General features: G+C 41.4%; 1 pseudogene across 1 annotated transcript; it reads left to right on the top strand.

The window, feature by feature from the left end:
* The first annotated feature begins 401 nt into the window (after positions 1–401).
* Positions 402–11,366, top strand: LOC147328140 (von Willebrand factor A domain-containing protein 7-like; annotated as a pseudogene). The gene is made up of 16 exons (XR_015130003.1): positions 402–593; positions 725–932; positions 1,132–1,217; positions 1,325–1,418; positions 1,695–1,823; positions 2,243–2,429; positions 2,717–2,886; positions 4,602–4,714; positions 7,445–7,561; positions 8,031–8,237; positions 8,372–8,504; positions 8,942–9,094; positions 9,183–9,286; positions 9,693–9,797; positions 10,507–10,670; positions 11,336–11,366. The product of XR_015130003.1 is annotated as a von Willebrand factor A domain-containing protein 7-like (transcript).
* The last annotated feature ends 5,367 nt before the right edge of the window (positions 11,367–16,733 follow it).

Below are 16,733 nucleotides of genomic sequence, written 5' to 3'. Positions count from 1 at the left end.
CCCGGGCATGTCACTGAAACCCCCTCCGCGGCTGCTGAGTGACCCCTTATCTGGGATTCTCCTCGGCTCTTTCTGGGATAGTGGCGCGGCTACCCCTCTGTTGGTCTTCCTTGGTCTCTTGTGTTCTGAGGGCCTCTGGATGTCTGGAGCCTTGATCTCCTCCATACCTGCTTCATGCAGGCTCCCCTCACCCTCTAACAGATCATTACATGTAGGAACCTTTTAAAAACAAGCGCGTTCGTACACACGGGTGCTCACATACACAAACTACACCCTTTTTGGCTCCTACCTTAAAGCACACTGTGCGCTGTCGATCTTACGTGCTGCACAATAATGTTTAACATTTAGTATTTACTGTTATATTCCCTTTCTCTTGTTCCTTTAGTAAAACACTGTCCATCATGGCTGTCAAACACACAGTCATGCTCCTGGTGGCAGTTTGTCTCTACCTACCAGGTCTAACCCATGGATTTCAACCATCCTTCTCTGTTGATGAAACTCATCGTGACATCACCAGAAAGGCAGTTCTCAGAAAGACAGCTGAGGTTTGCCGAGACCTTGCCGCCGCTGATGGAAGAGACTTCAACTTGAATGTGGGCTCATTATCATTTAAAACAGGGTCACTGCTTATGCATTCATGTTTAGTCTAACATAAATGTGAAATTTAACATTTTGAGATTTTTCCAAATGTCCAGTTAAGCACTTGGCATTTCTTTGTCTCCAGATTGATGACAACCTTTCAGTTCAGGAGGTGCAAAAGGCCTGTTTCTCCTCATCTACCTCCACCGCTCCGCTCTCTACTGACATTTTCCAAACTGCCCTTAATGAGATCTACGGTAGCAACGAAAAAGTGTATTTCTCATTGGTCGATTTCCCTGAGTTCCATTTTCACAGTGAGACCTTCCTGGGAGGACGGGACATCATCACAAGAGGTACACTTTAAAGTCCTCAAAATTAAACATGTTTACGTTCAGTACAACACAGATAGTAGATTATTTTGAATTTTTAATTAATTTCTATTCCTATACACCAATTAAAAAACATTTAAATGATAGGTGCAACAAAAATCAGAATTTTGCTTCATTAGGTTTCACTTATACTGGATTCTTAAGGTTATATGTTTTGTTTGAGATATGTCTGCCATGAAGGCTAGTGTGAAGTCGGAGAATTTTGTTGCTGCAAGAGAGGTACTTGGACAAATTTGTCACATAATTCAGGTGAGAGTGATAATTATTGTTTTTATTTAAACTTGATGATGTTAAGATTTTGGAAGTAGGAAGCAGTGATAGGATTGGAAATAATGTTAGATTTTCCATACATTAAGGACTTTTACAGCCACAGTAACTGGGTGGAGTTGGGGAAAACCACTCCTTACTCCGCTCTGATCAGACCAGATCAACCACTGCAGAACTTAGCAGGTAAAAGCCTTCCAGCAACTTTTATCACAGTAAGAAACACATTTGTCTCCACTTGTTTTAATTAATTTACCTGGTGGGGTGTGTACGGACACACACTTGCAATAAGGGAGATAAAGGGGATAAATAGGAAAGATATAATAGCCAAAATCATTTTACAAAAGCACAGTTCAAACCAAGTCTTATCGCCAAAGCATAGATGGCCCACCTTTAAATACTGTATGTCACAACCTGTTTCCAGATGGTTTTATGGATAACCTTTCTCTTGCTTTGCTCCAGGTCCATCTACTCCAACTTGTAATAGCTGTACAGGAGATGCCTGCACTGATAACATTTTGCCTGAAGTGCTGAAACAGGGGCTCCTGACCTCAGGGTACTTTAGCACATTCTCTTCTTCAAAGCCTACTGGTAACAATCACATTCATTTGTGTATAACAGCAAACTATTAGGATTTGTATTATTATTTTCTTTTGTTTGCTTGTTTCATAGCAAATGGACTGTTTATCAAACCAGCAGAATGAGTAAATTGTAATCAACACTGAAACTAAATTGGCTTCTGTAGTTTTGTTTGTTTTTGGTATTTGTTTTTTGATTAGAAAATGTAAACAGCATCTCACAGTAATGAATTCCCACAAGCTACAAATTTAAATATTACAACAAATAGATGTGTTGTCCCACCTTGAATTTAATTTAAAGATTAACTAAACTCACCTATTCATTGCCATACCCCAACTATAAAACTCTTTGGATGTTTTTTGTCTTATTGATCATTTATTCAGCTATTTAGCTAGGTATAATTAAATGTAATTTGTTATTTTTTTGTCCAGGTAAATGTAGCCATGGTGGTCTACTTGACAAGACAAGAAAAAGGGACCCAGTTGGGGGCATCAATAAGGATTCTTTTACATCAGATCATGGCACGTTGCACAAAAAAGCAGCTAATCTGGCAGTGGATGCTACTATGGAGCTGCTGGAGGACATCAGACTAGCTGCTGGAGACAGGAACTTCTTGCGGTACGGGAAAAATTGATCAGAGACATTCTTGCACTCATGAAATGGTTACTAGAACTCTAATAAATTTGAAATTGAAACAGTTTATATTTATTTTCATGACACAGCTTTCAAGGAAAAAATAGTAAAAAGCCTTCCTCACAGAAGATAATATGTATCTTAAAAGTGATGCTTTTTATGATGCACATGTTTCTGCAAAGATACCTCGGCATCATTCTGAATGTAGAGAAATTGGGTTCCTTACAGAATAACAAAGGGATGATTTTGTTTTTTCACTTATGTTCCTCCAGGTTGATGGGCCTCTCCCAGTCCTATGCACTGTGTTTTGTCATTGACACTACAGGCAGTATGGCTGATGACATCGATGCAGCAAAACAAGTTGCCTTTAACATAATTGACAGTAACGCAGGAACGCTACAGGAACCCTCTCAGTACATACTGGTACCTTTCAATGACCCAGGTACTTCCACTTTTATGGATATTCCCCATGTTGCCAAAGACAGCCAACAAACAAAGCACATATACAGTGGGGCAAAAAAGTATTTAGTCAGCCACCGATTGTGCAAGTTCCCCCACTTAAAATGATGACAGAGGTCAGTAATTTGCACCAGAGCTACACTTCAACTGTGAGAGACAGAATGTGAAAAAAAGAAATCCATGAATTCACATGGTAGGATTTGTAAAGAATTTATTCGTAAATTAGGGTGGAAAATAAGTATTTGGTCACCTCAAACAAAGAAAATCTCTGGCTCTCACAGACCTGTAACGTCTTCTGTAAGAAGCTTTTCTGTCCCCCACTCATTACCTGTATGAATGGCACCTGTTTGAACTCATCATCTGTATAAAAGACACCTGTCCACAGCCTCAAACAGTCAGACTCCAAACTCCGCCATGGCCAACACCAAAGAGCTTTCGAAGGACACCAGGAAAAGTATTGTAGACCTGCACCAGACTGGGAAGAGTGAATCTACAATAGGCAAGCAGCTTGGTGTGAAAAAATCAACTGTGGGAGCAATCATCAGAAAATGGAAGACATACAAGACCACTGATAATCTCCCTCGATCTGGGGCTCCACGCAAGATCTCATCCCGTGGGGTCAAAATGATCATGAGAACGGTGAGCAAAGATCCCAGAACCACACGGGGGGACCTGGTGAATGACCTGCAGAGAGCTGGGACCAAAGTAACAAAGGTCACCATCAGTAACACACGACAACGGCAGGGAATCAAATCCCGCAGTGCCAGACGTGTTCCGCTGCTGAAGCCAGTGCATGTCCAGGCCCGTCTGAAGTTTGCCAGAGAGCACATGGATGATACAGCAGAGGATTGGGAGAATGTCATGTGGTCAGATGAAACCAAAGTAGAACTTTTTGGTATAAACTCAACTCCTCGTGTTTGGAGGAAGAAGAATACTGAGTTGCATCCCAAGAACACCATACCTACTGTGAAGCATGGGGGTGGAAACATCATGCTATGGGGCTTTTTTTCTGCCAAGGGGACAGGACGACTGATCCGTGTTAAGGACAGAATGAATGGGGCCATGTATCGTGAGATTTTGAGCCAAAACCTCCTTCCATCAGTGAGAACTTTGAAGATGAAACGAGGCTGGGTCTTCCAATATGACAATGATCCAAAACACACCACCCGGGCAACAAAGGAGTAAGAAGCATTTGAAGGTCCTGGAGTGGCCTAGCCAGTCTCCAGACCTCAACCCCATAGAAAATCTGTGGCGGGAGTTGAAAGTCCGTGTTGCTCGGCGACAGCCCCAAAACATCACTGCTCTCGAGAAGATCTGCATGGAGGAATGGGCCAAAATACCAGCTACTGTGTGTGCAAACCTGGTAAAGACCTATAATAAACGTTTGACCTCTGTTATTGCCAACAAAGGTTATGTTACAAAGTATTGAGTTGTATTTTTGTTATTGACCAAATACTTATTTTTCCACCCTGATTTACGAATAAATTCTTTACAAATCCTACCATGTGGATTCATGGATTTTTTTTTTTTTTTTTCACATTCTGTCTCTCACAGTTGAAGTGTACCTCTGGTGCAAATTACTGACCTCTGTCATCATTTTAGGTGGGGGAACTTGCACAATTGGTGGCTGACTAAATACTTTTTTGCCCCACTGTACAAAAATCTGCAAGTTCATGTATTTCTCTGTCCCCCAAAAAGAATTTGGACCCGTGATAAAGACAACTGACAAAAACTACTTCAAAAAGGAAATCAACAAGCTCACTGCATCCGGAGGAGGGGATGAACCAGAGATGAGCATGTCTGGACTGCGAGTGAGTGTACTTGTATTCTATCATTGGGATGCAGAGGTGTGGACTCGAGTCACATGACTTGGACTCGAGTCAGACTCGAGTCATTAATTTTATGACTTTAGACTTGACTTGAAAAAATGTTGTAAGACTTGTGACTTGACTTGGACTTTTACACCAATGACTTGGGACTTGAATTGGACTTGAACCGGTTTACTTGAAAAGACTTGATATTTTACCCCAAATATAAAATCTAACATGCATATTATATGGAGATTGAAAATGTGACGTCATTCACGGGTAGAACCGCAAAGGATTCTGGGAACTCGTGGCAAGCGGTACTAGCGCACGCAGGCTTTCAATTAAAATCAGTTATACAGCGATAAAAAGAAACACAAAAATGTCAAGAAGCTGTTGTATTATTAACTGCAATAGCCGGTCGCATGACAGCCACGGGAAGCCGACGGGTAAAGAGATCGGTTGTTATCGGATTACGTCGTTGAAGAGAAATTGTTCGAGCCATGTTTCCGAAGTAACAAAGAGGCGACGGGTGGCCTGGATTGCAGCCATTCAAAGACCAAATATAACGTCCTAGAACACTCCAGCTCACAGGTTAGTCTGCTCCAAGCATTTACACAAAGGTCAGTCTGCTGTTGTAGTTAATGCGTCATTTTTCTTAACATAATTGGTGATATAGGTTACAAGTAAGTCTGGCGCTGAACAGAAATTGTCGCGCTATGCTCCTTTATTTATTGTGCATAAATAGTGAATTGTCCTGACACAATATTGCGTTTCGCTTCTGTTATTATGGTACACTGACAAAAACACATACTTTTATTCACAGGATAAAACAGGTTTTTTGTATCACTAATTGCCCAGTACGATTACAGCATACAGTATTATTGTCACTGCTACATTTCTGTGATGCTACCAGAAATTATTTCCACTACTAATTAATTACCGTTGAGCTCAAAGGTCCTATTAATAAACGGTTAACGAATGTGTATTTATGACGACAATTTGTGAGACTGGTAAACTTATGATACGTACGATGGTCTTTCGTTCTACACGGTGCATTTCAAGGTCCTGCACCCATCCGTCGGTAAACTGTACCTGGGCTTGTTGCAGTGACCTGAAGTTACTAAACTTCATGAGTGTATGCACTCACTCCAAGAACCGTATGATTATAAATATGCATATAAATATGCTAAGATGAGATAGCTGACTTCATCTAACTAGCAAATGTTGTCCAGGCTACGTTGGTGATACAGTTTTTTTTAATGTGTATGATATTTTTGTCATGCGATTTTAAAGCTGGTCCTACAACTGCATCCAAGAATAACATGCAGCTTATCTCAGAACTGTCGGTGAAAATTATTCTTGGAGCTAGGTTTAATTGAGCTGCATTTTAAAGAGGTGCAATTTCACAATTTGTGTATATTTTCTAAGTTCACTATTTTGTATGTGTTGAGAAAAACACAGATTTTAAAATTACATGGTCTAATATTTACATTTAGCATAACTGCAACATTATTTTTTCGTTTGTTTTTTTTAAAGACTCGAAAGGACTTGAAATTCAAAGTTTCAGACTTGTGACTTGACTCGGACTTTTACACCAGTGACTTGAGACTCGACTCTGACTTGCCTGACATTACTTGAGACTTGACTTGAGACTTGAGGATAAAGACTTGAGACTTACTTGAGACTTGCAAAACAATGACTTGGTCCCACCTCTGTTGGGATGTGTGCTTACACAGTAATTAGTGTGATGTGAATTATGAACTTTTAGGATGAAGAAATGGGGTATTTGCAGGTAGTGCAAAGGACATTGTTACGTTCCCCTGAGGGGTCTAGGCGGTGAGGGGAGAGTAACAAAAAGTGACCGGGTTAGAAAAAGGAGTCAAGGAGGCAAAAGGGTTAAATCAAAGAGTTTTATTAAAGTAGCTCAACTAAAAGAGACGGACAAGCCGCTATCACCATTTAAGAAAACAAACAAAACTCAGGCGTGGTCAATAAAGTAAAACGTAAGCCAAAAAGAAAGAGCAGCTCACTAGCTGCAAACCACAATAACACAGCTCATTAGCTGTAACCACTCACAAACACACTCAGCTCACTAGCTGTAACCACACTCATGGCACTCTGGCCCAGAGCTCACCTTTCCCTGGGCTTAAATACTTTTAATTACTGATGTGAGTCAGCTGTGTAACAGGGAAAGATGGCACCTCAGGCAGAAGAGGTGGTGGGACACGCCCACACAGGCACCTTCAGGAGGAGGCCCTGCTAGGGCCGTAACACCCCCTCCCATAAATACAAACCCGTGGTTTGTCAAATGATTATGATAACCAAAAAAACTAATCAAGTCCGTAACCGTCGCATCAACAAATTGCAGGCTTTCCACCTACCAAACCCCATAACAACAGTTAGGCATTGCCTGCGGAAGCTGCCAACCCCATCTCAATGGGTTCAAAATACTTACTGAGGGTGGCCGCAGACCCTCAAAACAATGTCTCATGTGATAGCCAGGGCTTTTTTGAGCCATCACATGTGGGCCCTGCTATTGCCGTAACAACATAGTTAGGAAATTAATATGAACCTATTGTGTCCTATTATGTAATAACAGAATGACTGTGTGCATGCATTATCAGAACTTGCTTTTTTGTTACTTTTTTAATCGCTTTCTGAATTACAGTTTTGCACATCTGGTAAATCACAACAAATAATGTTTAATTCTTCTGTCATTTGTATAACTGACAGCTTGCGCTGACATCAGCTCCACCTTCCTCTAAAATCTATGTCTTCACTGATGCTTCAGCCAAAGATTCCCATCTAAAAAGCACCAACATTGCCCTTATAGAGAGAACCAAGACTGAGGTATGTGTGAGGATAAGTTGCATTTTTGTTGCTGTTGCACTTTAGATGTTAGTGTGTGTGTATCTATCCATGACCGCTTATGTAAATGAGAGTGTGGGGAGTGAATCGGGGGGTGGGATGGGGTGGAGTGGGATGGGCTGCTTTTAACCATGTGCAGCACTTTGTGCTACATTTCTGTATGAAAAGTGCTTTATAAATAAAGATTGATTGATAAATGCCAGTCCATTATCAAATTTTACAAAAGCTTTTTTTTAAGCTTTTTTTTTTTTTTTTTTTTTTTTTTTATACAAAAAAGTCAGTTTTACTCAAGCTAGTCCCATTCTAGAGCAACACCTCAGTAAATAGTTTCATTTATCCATGTACTGAATGGTCACTTTAGGTCTCTTTGATACTTTAGATAGAACTTATCCAGTTTCCACTGAGCGTGATATATATAAACTGATGCATTTTTCTATCCCTACACTTTCAGGTGTCTTTCCTGTTGACAAACATTTTTTCCATTCGGCGGCGCCGCAGTATTGATGGTCAAAATTTTTCACCTCGTGCAGTGAGGCTATCAAATGTCCAGCTATACAGAGACCTGGCCCAAGCTTCTGGAGGTCAGGCTATTGAAGTCAGGAAGTCAGATCTTTCCTTGGCCACTACTGTTATAAAAGATTCATCAGCTGGTGCTGTGGTGAGACACTGAGCATTAACAGGAACTACTTAACACGTTTACAAATTGTGAAGGACTACATTTTGATAAGATATTTAACAGATTTTCTTTCAAAATTGCTTTCTCACTGGAGCTTCTGTTTCTTTGTCTTTCAGGTGACAGTTTTCCAGGTAGTAATGGATCCAGGGCAACCTGATAATTTTAATTTTACTGTTGATTCATCAGTAAGCAACGTCATCATTTACATCACCGGAGTTTCATCTCTCACTTTCACACTCAGCTCAGCAGGTTCAGTTCAACGATATTTTTTGGACATCAGTTTTCTAAAACATAATATTTCACAAAGACAAGGCACTTCCCACCTTGTGTCAGCTTTGCTTTATTTCTTTGGCTCTATGGAAGTTCCTCATCTCTGGTCTCTGCTTTTTGCCTTTTGATTTCTCCTGTGCAATGCTGTTGTTTGGGCAGTCAGGTGAAGGTTAAGAATGTACAGTAGTGGTACTAGTCATAATTTTACTTTCTTATTTAGTAGTAACTGTGCAGGTGGATCGGAATTCATTTGCCTATTACAGAAGTGGAGTAATTTGCAAGTGTCTCACACCCATGAATTGCAGTAATAGCACAGTAGTAATAAAAACAACAACAGTCACAATTACAAATTTTGGAGAAGGAAGAAAATTCCATTGTCATGCTGGTAAATAATTCAGCCATTTTCCTCTTTTCAGGAGTGTCTCAGGAGTCAAGTCAGACCAGTGGTCCTCTGGCATCCATAACAACAGTGGGAAACCTACGCAGAATAAGGCTCAATGCTGGAAATCAAACGGGTTTTTGGCAAATCCACATCAACTCTAACAGTCCCTACTCTATTAAAGTCACAGGTCTGTAATATAATTAGGAAATAGTCTGTAGAAAATGTTTTCAGTGGTATAATATTTCTAACTTAGATGTGGTTTCTGTGTGCGTAAGGTCAAAGTTCAGTGAACTTCATCTATAGCATTGTGGAATTACAAAAAGAAGGTGGAATCAGACCCAAGGAAGGCCGTCCTGCTACAGGTTGACTAAACAAAAATGTATCATTTGGTTTGTGGGAAATTGAGATGACCTAAATAGTCATGAAAAATGATTACATTGATTTATGTTTCTGGGTAGAAAACTTCCAACTTTTTTGTTTAGATAAACATAAACTTTCAAGTTTAAAGAAGATTTCCCCTCAGAGGTCTTAAAAACACATGTGGTGCAGGCATAATTTCAGTACTTTTGAATGACTAACTGCAGAAAGGCAATTGGTGTCCATCCATATACATAAACATATGATTTCTGTACTGTTAGCATTATTACAGCCCTCTATCAAATCCAATAAAGGCAACGTTATCTACCCTATCCATTTCTAACAACATAACAGCATTTTTACATGTTCACGTACAGTCTAAAGATCTGTTGTAATAATACTCTTTTGTGGCTTGCTATCATTTTCAGGTGGTAATGTCACTGGTCACTGTGACAGGAAGTGATACAGTAACAGTCACAAAGCTCACGCTCTTCGACAGTTCAGGGCCAAAGGAGTTGATTGGATCAATACAGGCATGTCATATTTTACACCTGATAAATGTAAAAGGTCAAAATTACAACTGAAACTACAACAGACCACAGCAAGCATTCCTAGACTTAGTCACTTTTAGTCTGTGCTAACTGCACTGTCAAACATAGTGTTATAAACATAACTTTTGTAGTTCTACAACAGCTTAAGAAAACACCAAGAAGTAAAAGATACATAAATAACGTTGGTCTTTGGTGGCTGCTTGTTTACTCTGATTACTGATTGCGCTTTTCTAGGCACCCAAAGCACTTTACAATTCCACTATTCATTTACTCTCACATTCACACACTGGAGCTGCCCTGGGGCAGACTGACAGAAGCGAGGCTGCCATATCGGGCCATCGGCCCCTCTGGCCAACACCAATAGGCGGTAGGGTAAAGTGTATTGCCCAAGGACACAACGACCAGGACAAAGAGAGCTGGGGGATCAAACTGGCGACTCTCCGGTTACAGACGAGCTTCCCAACCACCTGAACAAAGGTGCCCCCCCCCCGATAAGCCGGTTCTCTAAAAAGAGCCGGAATTCCCATCACTAGTCGTTTCACACACATTTTATAAGTAATATTCAAAAACAAAAGAAAACGCTGAAAGTATGAAAGAACAGAGATATAAGGTAGCATCTATACCAGATTTTTTTTGTTCCTGTTCTTTTGCTGTTCTGACTACTTGATCTCCTTTCTCTCTCTTTTTTCAGGCCACAGATTTGTCCAGTCCAGTGTGCCAGGTAGTTAATATATCAGGTATCTGTAATGTCTCTTCCATCCTCTGTGCATCATCTCAGTGGGAGTTCATTGCTAATCTCACTGACGGCATCAATGGGACTGGCATCGCAAGCATCACCCTCCGTGGTATAATAACGTACATTTTGTTTATTTGTTTTATCATTGCCTGCTAAAAAAAGATCCAAGTAAACATTTATATTGAATTCACTACATAAATCAACATTAATACCCTCTCTTACATAGTTATAGTTAATCTTTTCATAGATGAAATTGTATAATATTTGATTCATTTTAACCTGTGCACATAAAGTAGCAATTTCTTAGTTTCCAAAGCTGCATTTCATTCCCCAGTATAATGTAATAAGCAACTACTATCTGCTAAGGGAATGATGATTTAGACAACTTTTAGAAACAAAACTCCATTTGGAACATCCTGAAATGCCACCAGTCAAGACATCACTTCCGAATGAGACAGCTTGGATGCCTTTTGATGCTACTGTGGAAGATTTACAACAGGCTATTAATATATAATTTATATTTAAGAATTTTGTCAGAATCACAAAACAGTTTTAATGTGTTTAAGCAATAAATAAATGTGATTTCATTAGTTTATAACTGTCTCATTTCATTGTCTCATTCCTAAAGAGATTACCATCATGTGCTATACTTATAGGCTATTACAGTATGAGGTGACTGAATTTAATATTTTTCTTGCAGTTTCAGTTTGCCACATTGACTGATGATTAAACCTGCCTCCAGCACTATGTTGAGTTTATCCCTTTGACACTTTTGCTTCTGCAGTTTGGCTTTCCAGGAACTACTTGGCAACTGAAGGCACCGAGATTATACAACAAAGAAAAAACATGCAACAAAGAAAAACATAATTTAACCTTTGTTAGAAGCGTGTGCTCAGTTATTTTTAAGTGGTTTAACTTTAGTGGATAGAGAATAAGCAACAACTTCTAACTTTCCACAAGTACTCATTTATTTCAAATATCAAAAATAAAAGTGCTACCTCTACCACACATTACTTGAACGCACTCGTCCGCGTACACATGGAAGAATCCATTACAAAAAAGAACAAAAGGGTGACCCACCAGTCATGAGACAGGAGGCACCACCATGCAGCAATACACTGTACTACAACAGCAACTGTTACATAGTCCCCACAGCTAAAGAAGCACACACCACACCTAACAGTACCCTGTACATAGAGGTTACAGCTAAGATCACAACACACACAGGGCAAAAGACCATTTAAAAATGAATTTGGCAAAAATAAAATGAAATGAATATGTACAGTGCAAAATCTGTTTTCTTTGTTTTTCAAAGAACGTGAACCATAACACACTAAAGAGCCATACAACTGGATTAAGAAGAGTGAACAGAAAAGTCTACACCTTCATGACTCAAAATTGCAGTGCACCAAGACAACATGAAATAGGTTTAATCAAAACATTTCACTTCAGATCAAGCCCAGTCATGTGAAAATCATTTGTCCATCTTTTGGGGGCAGGGTGGGCCTGAGGGTCAGTGTCCAGATCCTTTGTGGTCTCTCTGACAGCATGAGATGAAACAGAATGTTCCTTGGAAGTGAGAGAGTCCCAGTTATGGAACAGTTGCATGTTCACAACATGATAAACACCTGCATCCACACCGGAGTCCACCCAAGTGAGCCTGTAGTTAACATAACTGGGTCTCTGAGATACACACAATGGTCCCTCAAACAATGGTGCAAGTTTAACAGTAAAGTTAGACTGAGCGTCTGACCTTGCTTGTGTCCTAACTCTAACAAGGTCACCAAAACGAAATGTGGCATGTTGACGTCTCAAGTCATAGTAATGTTTTTGTCTGCCATGGCTATAGTCAAGATCCGCTCTGGTTTGGTTGTGAGTTCCCTGTGGGGAGGCTTTAAGAGTCTCAGGGTAAAGTACACCCGGTTCATCAACACCTGCTGTAAAAGGCTGAGTGATAAGGTCAAGTGGGGTGTCCAACTCACGACAAATCTGAAGGAGAAACTTGTCCCATGATGTGTGCTTATCACCTACATAAGAGCAGATTGCAGTCTTCAGAGTCCAGTAGAAGCGTTCAGTAGCATTTGTCTGAGGGAGATATGCTGTAGTGAGTCTGTGCACCGAGTCTAAAGCAGAAACAACCTGTTCAAAAAGCTCACTCACAAAAGGAGACCGTCTGTCAGAAATCAGGTAAGTGGGTGTACCGTGTCTAGCAAAAATGTCAGTAACAAATTTACCAGCTGCTACCTGAGATGTAGCTTCTTTGACAGCACTGGCTTCAACCCACTTATTTAAATAGTCAACAAACACGATCAAATATGCATTACCAGCGGGGGTGCAGGGCACTGGCCCAACAAAATCCACATAGCCTACTCTCAGGGTTTCTGGGGGACAATGGGAACCATAAGACCTGCTGCTTTTTTTCTGATTTGGTATGGTGAGTTGGCACACTGAGCATAAAGTCACATGGTGCTTCACATCAGTAATAAAGTCACACGGTGCTTCACATCAGCTGCCATTTTGGGCCAGAAAAACCTAAAGCACAGTCCAGCCAGTGTCCTAGAAACACCCAGGTGAACTGCTGTGGGGTGATCATGGTAATAGACTAGCAAGGCGCCTCTCATGGAAACAGGGGCAAACAGTATCAGCTCTTTCAAAGGGTGCAAAGCACATGTAGACTTGGGGTCTCTGTGATACAAAAGAGAGTCATACTGTAACGTGCGGTGGAGATGAAGTCAGCCGCGGAGGTGTGCAGGTGGATAGCGAATGAGCAACAGCTTCTGCCTCTCCACAAGTAGTCATTTATTTAAAATATCAAAAATAAAAGTGCTACCTCTACCACACATTACTCGAGGGCACACTAGTCCGCATACACACAAGAGCATCCATTACAGGGACAGTGCGAAGAAGAACAAAAAGGGGGTGACACACCAGTCATGAGCCAGGAGGCGCCACCATGTGGTGATACAATGCATTACAACAGCAACTGTTACAATACACAACATACTGTAACAAGGTAGCACTGTCTTAGCTGTTCAGAGAGCTAAGAGTCCAAAGGTCCAGGCTGCCTATGACAGCGTGTTCTGTTGGCCTCTCACAAGTCAGAGGTAAACAGCGCATCTGGAACTTTGTTATGTGCGCCAAGTTTGTGCACTAGTGTGAAATCAAAGGCCTGCAGGTGAAGTGACCAGCGGGCGAGTCGGAGTGTTGGGTTTTGATGGGACATGAGCCACCTGAGACTGTTGTGGTCAGTGAACATAGTAACATGAATGCCTTCAACATATGGGTGAAAGTGTTCAAGGGCCCATATCACAGAAAGGCACTCCTTCTCTGAAGTACAGTAGGGGAGTTCAGCTTTGTGAAGGGAGTTATACATCACTGGAGGTCAGGTCACTGAGGCAGTTAAACAATTCCTTGGTGGCATGGCCCCTGGGGTGGATGAGGTTCGCTCTGAGTTCCTTAAGGCTCTGGATGTTGTAGGTTTGTCTTGATTGGCACAGGTCTACAATGTCAGGTGGCAGTACCTGAGAACTGGTGGACTCGGGTGATGGTTCCCATCTTTAATAAGGGGAACCATTAGGTGTGCTCCAACTATAAGGAGATCACACTCCTCAGCCTCCCCATCAAAGTCTATGTCAGGGTGCTGGAAAGGTGAATCGCAGTCCATTAGATCCCATTGAGATCTGATATGTTTTGAGAATGTTCCTTTAATTTTTTGCAACAGTCCATTAATACAAAATCACCCATTTTTATTGTCATTCAAAAATTCTACTGCACCTATTTCCCCTCCTGCTAAGATCATTCTTGATGGTACATGTCTCCTGTTGTGCCATATATGATGACCCTGCTGACTTCCTGTTTACAGCATTACTGCATTTCTCTCATTTAGACAAATTACAGAATCATTATTTTTAATCATTTTATTGCATCTGTTAATCCTAAATACTGCATTTTTTAAAATCACCGGTACTGTAATTTCATGTGTACATATTTTGGAATGCTGTACTTTATCAACTATCTTGGGGCTAGATATTAAGTCCCTCATTTAGACAGTGCTAGGTGGACGAGGCCTCTGGGTTTTCAAGCATACTTCATTATCTATCAAAAACAGTGGAGGTTATGTTATGGTAAAGCATGACTGTTTGACAGTGGAATCAGGTCATTAGTATTTATTGAAGCTATGACTGCTGATATAAGTAGCAGGATGAATTGTGAAGTATAAGCAAAGCAATCCAATAGTTTCTCAAGGCAAAGGAATGTAGTATACCTCAATTGCCAAGTCAGTTACCCAATCTCAACACAATAGAACTAAAAAGCTGCCTGAATGTTTTTTAGTTCTTAAACACAAAACTACAGGCAGGAAAGCATTTCAAGCAAACAAGCAAGAACTGAAGATGATCACAGACAGTGTTTAACACAATAGTGCCCTGCAGACTGTTCACAAAGCTCAGGGATCTGGGACTTAACAGCCGTCTGTGTGCATGGGTGTTGGACTTCCTCACTGGCAGAACTCAGGTGGTGAGGGTGGGCAGGTGCTTCTCCAACAGCATCACCATCAACACAGGAGCACCTCAGGGATGTGTCCTCTCGCCACTGCTCTACTCCCTCTACACTTCAGACTGTGTGGCCACCCATGGCTCCAATACCATTGTGAAGTTTGCTGACGACACAGTGGTGTTGGGTGCCATCTCCAACAACGATGAGGCGGCCTACATGGATGAAGTGAAGAATCTGGCATCATGGTGCCAGGACAACCACCTCCAGCTGAACGTCGGCAAGACCAAGGAGCTGGTGGTGGACTTCAGAAGGGGTCAGCACAGAGACTACAAGCCCATCATCATCAATGGAGCTCCAGTGGAGAGGGTGCAGTCCTTCAAGTATCTCCACATCTCCTCAGACCTGACATGGGCTGCCCACATTCAGGTCCAGACCAAAAAGGCTAGGCAGCGCCTGTATCACCTACGACAACTGAGGAAGTTCAGGGTCTCTCCAAAGATCCTCAGGATTTTCTATACAGGCGCTGTGGAGAGCATCCTCACACAGAACATGACATCGTGGTTTGGGAACAGCTGTGTGAAGGACCAAAAAGCTCTCCAGAGAGTGATCCGTACAGCAGAACGCTGCTGCAGGATTGCTCTCCCCCCGCTTCAGGACACCTACACCAGGAGATGCCGGACTAGAGCAGCGCAGATACTGAAGGACCCGTCCCATCCTGGCAACAAACTGTTCCAACTTCTGCAATCTGGTAGAAGGTTCCGCATCTTCCGGGCAAGGACAGAGAGACTCAAGAGGAGCTTCTATCCCCAAGCCATCCGTGCCCTAAACACACACACCCGCCCGCTCACATCATCTCACATCATCTCACATCATCTATAATTGACTGAGACAGGACTCTCTTCCAGACACTAAACCAAGGAACAATGTACATTTCAAATTCCTTTAATTTTAAACATGTTTATATTGTCTATCCTGTAAAATAGTCAGACGTCTATTCATATTAATGTACAGAATTCACCTGCTTGCTGCTACTACTGCACATTCACCCAATGTATATACTATATACAGTGGGGCAAAAAAGTATTTAGTCAGCCACCGATTGTGCAAGTTCCCCCACCTAAAATGATGACAGAGGTCAGTAATTTTGCACCAGAGATACACTTCAACTGTGAGAGACAGAATGTGAAAAAAAAAATCCATGAATTCACATGGTAGGATTTGTAAAGAATTTATTCGTAAATCAGGGTGGAAAATAAGTATTTGGTCAATAACAAAAATACAACTCAATACTTTGTAACATAACCATTGTTGGAAATAACAGAGGTCAAATGTTTATTATAGGTCTTTACCAGGTTTGCACACACAGTAGCTGGTATTTTGGCCCATTCCTCCATGCAGATCTTCTCGAGAGCAGTGATGTTTTGGGGCTGTCGCCGAGCAACACAGACTTTCAACTCCCGCCACAGATTTTCTATGGGGTTGAGGTCTGGAGACTGGCTAGGCCACTCCAGGACCTTCAAATGCTTCTTACGGAGCCACTCCTTTGTTGCCCGGGTGGTGTGTTTTGGATCATTGTCATATTGGAAGACCCAGCCTCGTTTCATCTTCAAAGTTCTCACTGATGGAAGGAGGTTTTGGCTCAAAATCTCACGATACATGGCCCCATTCATTCTGTCCTTAACACGGAT

This window comes from Aulonocara sp. 'chitande type north' Nkhata Bay, linkage group LG6, assembly GCF_057382095.1.
Source record: "Aulonocara sp. 'chitande type north' Nkhata Bay isolate Kocher_YH1m ecotype deep benthic linkage group LG6, A_spYH_male_GT1.1, whole genome shotgun sequence".
Classification (NCBI taxonomy): Eukaryota; Metazoa; Chordata; class Actinopteri; order Cichliformes; family Cichlidae; genus Aulonocara; species Aulonocara sp. 'chitande type north' Nkhata Bay.
The sequence above is the reverse complement of the archived record's forward strand: the minus strand, read 5'-3'. Positions and strand labels throughout refer to the sequence as shown.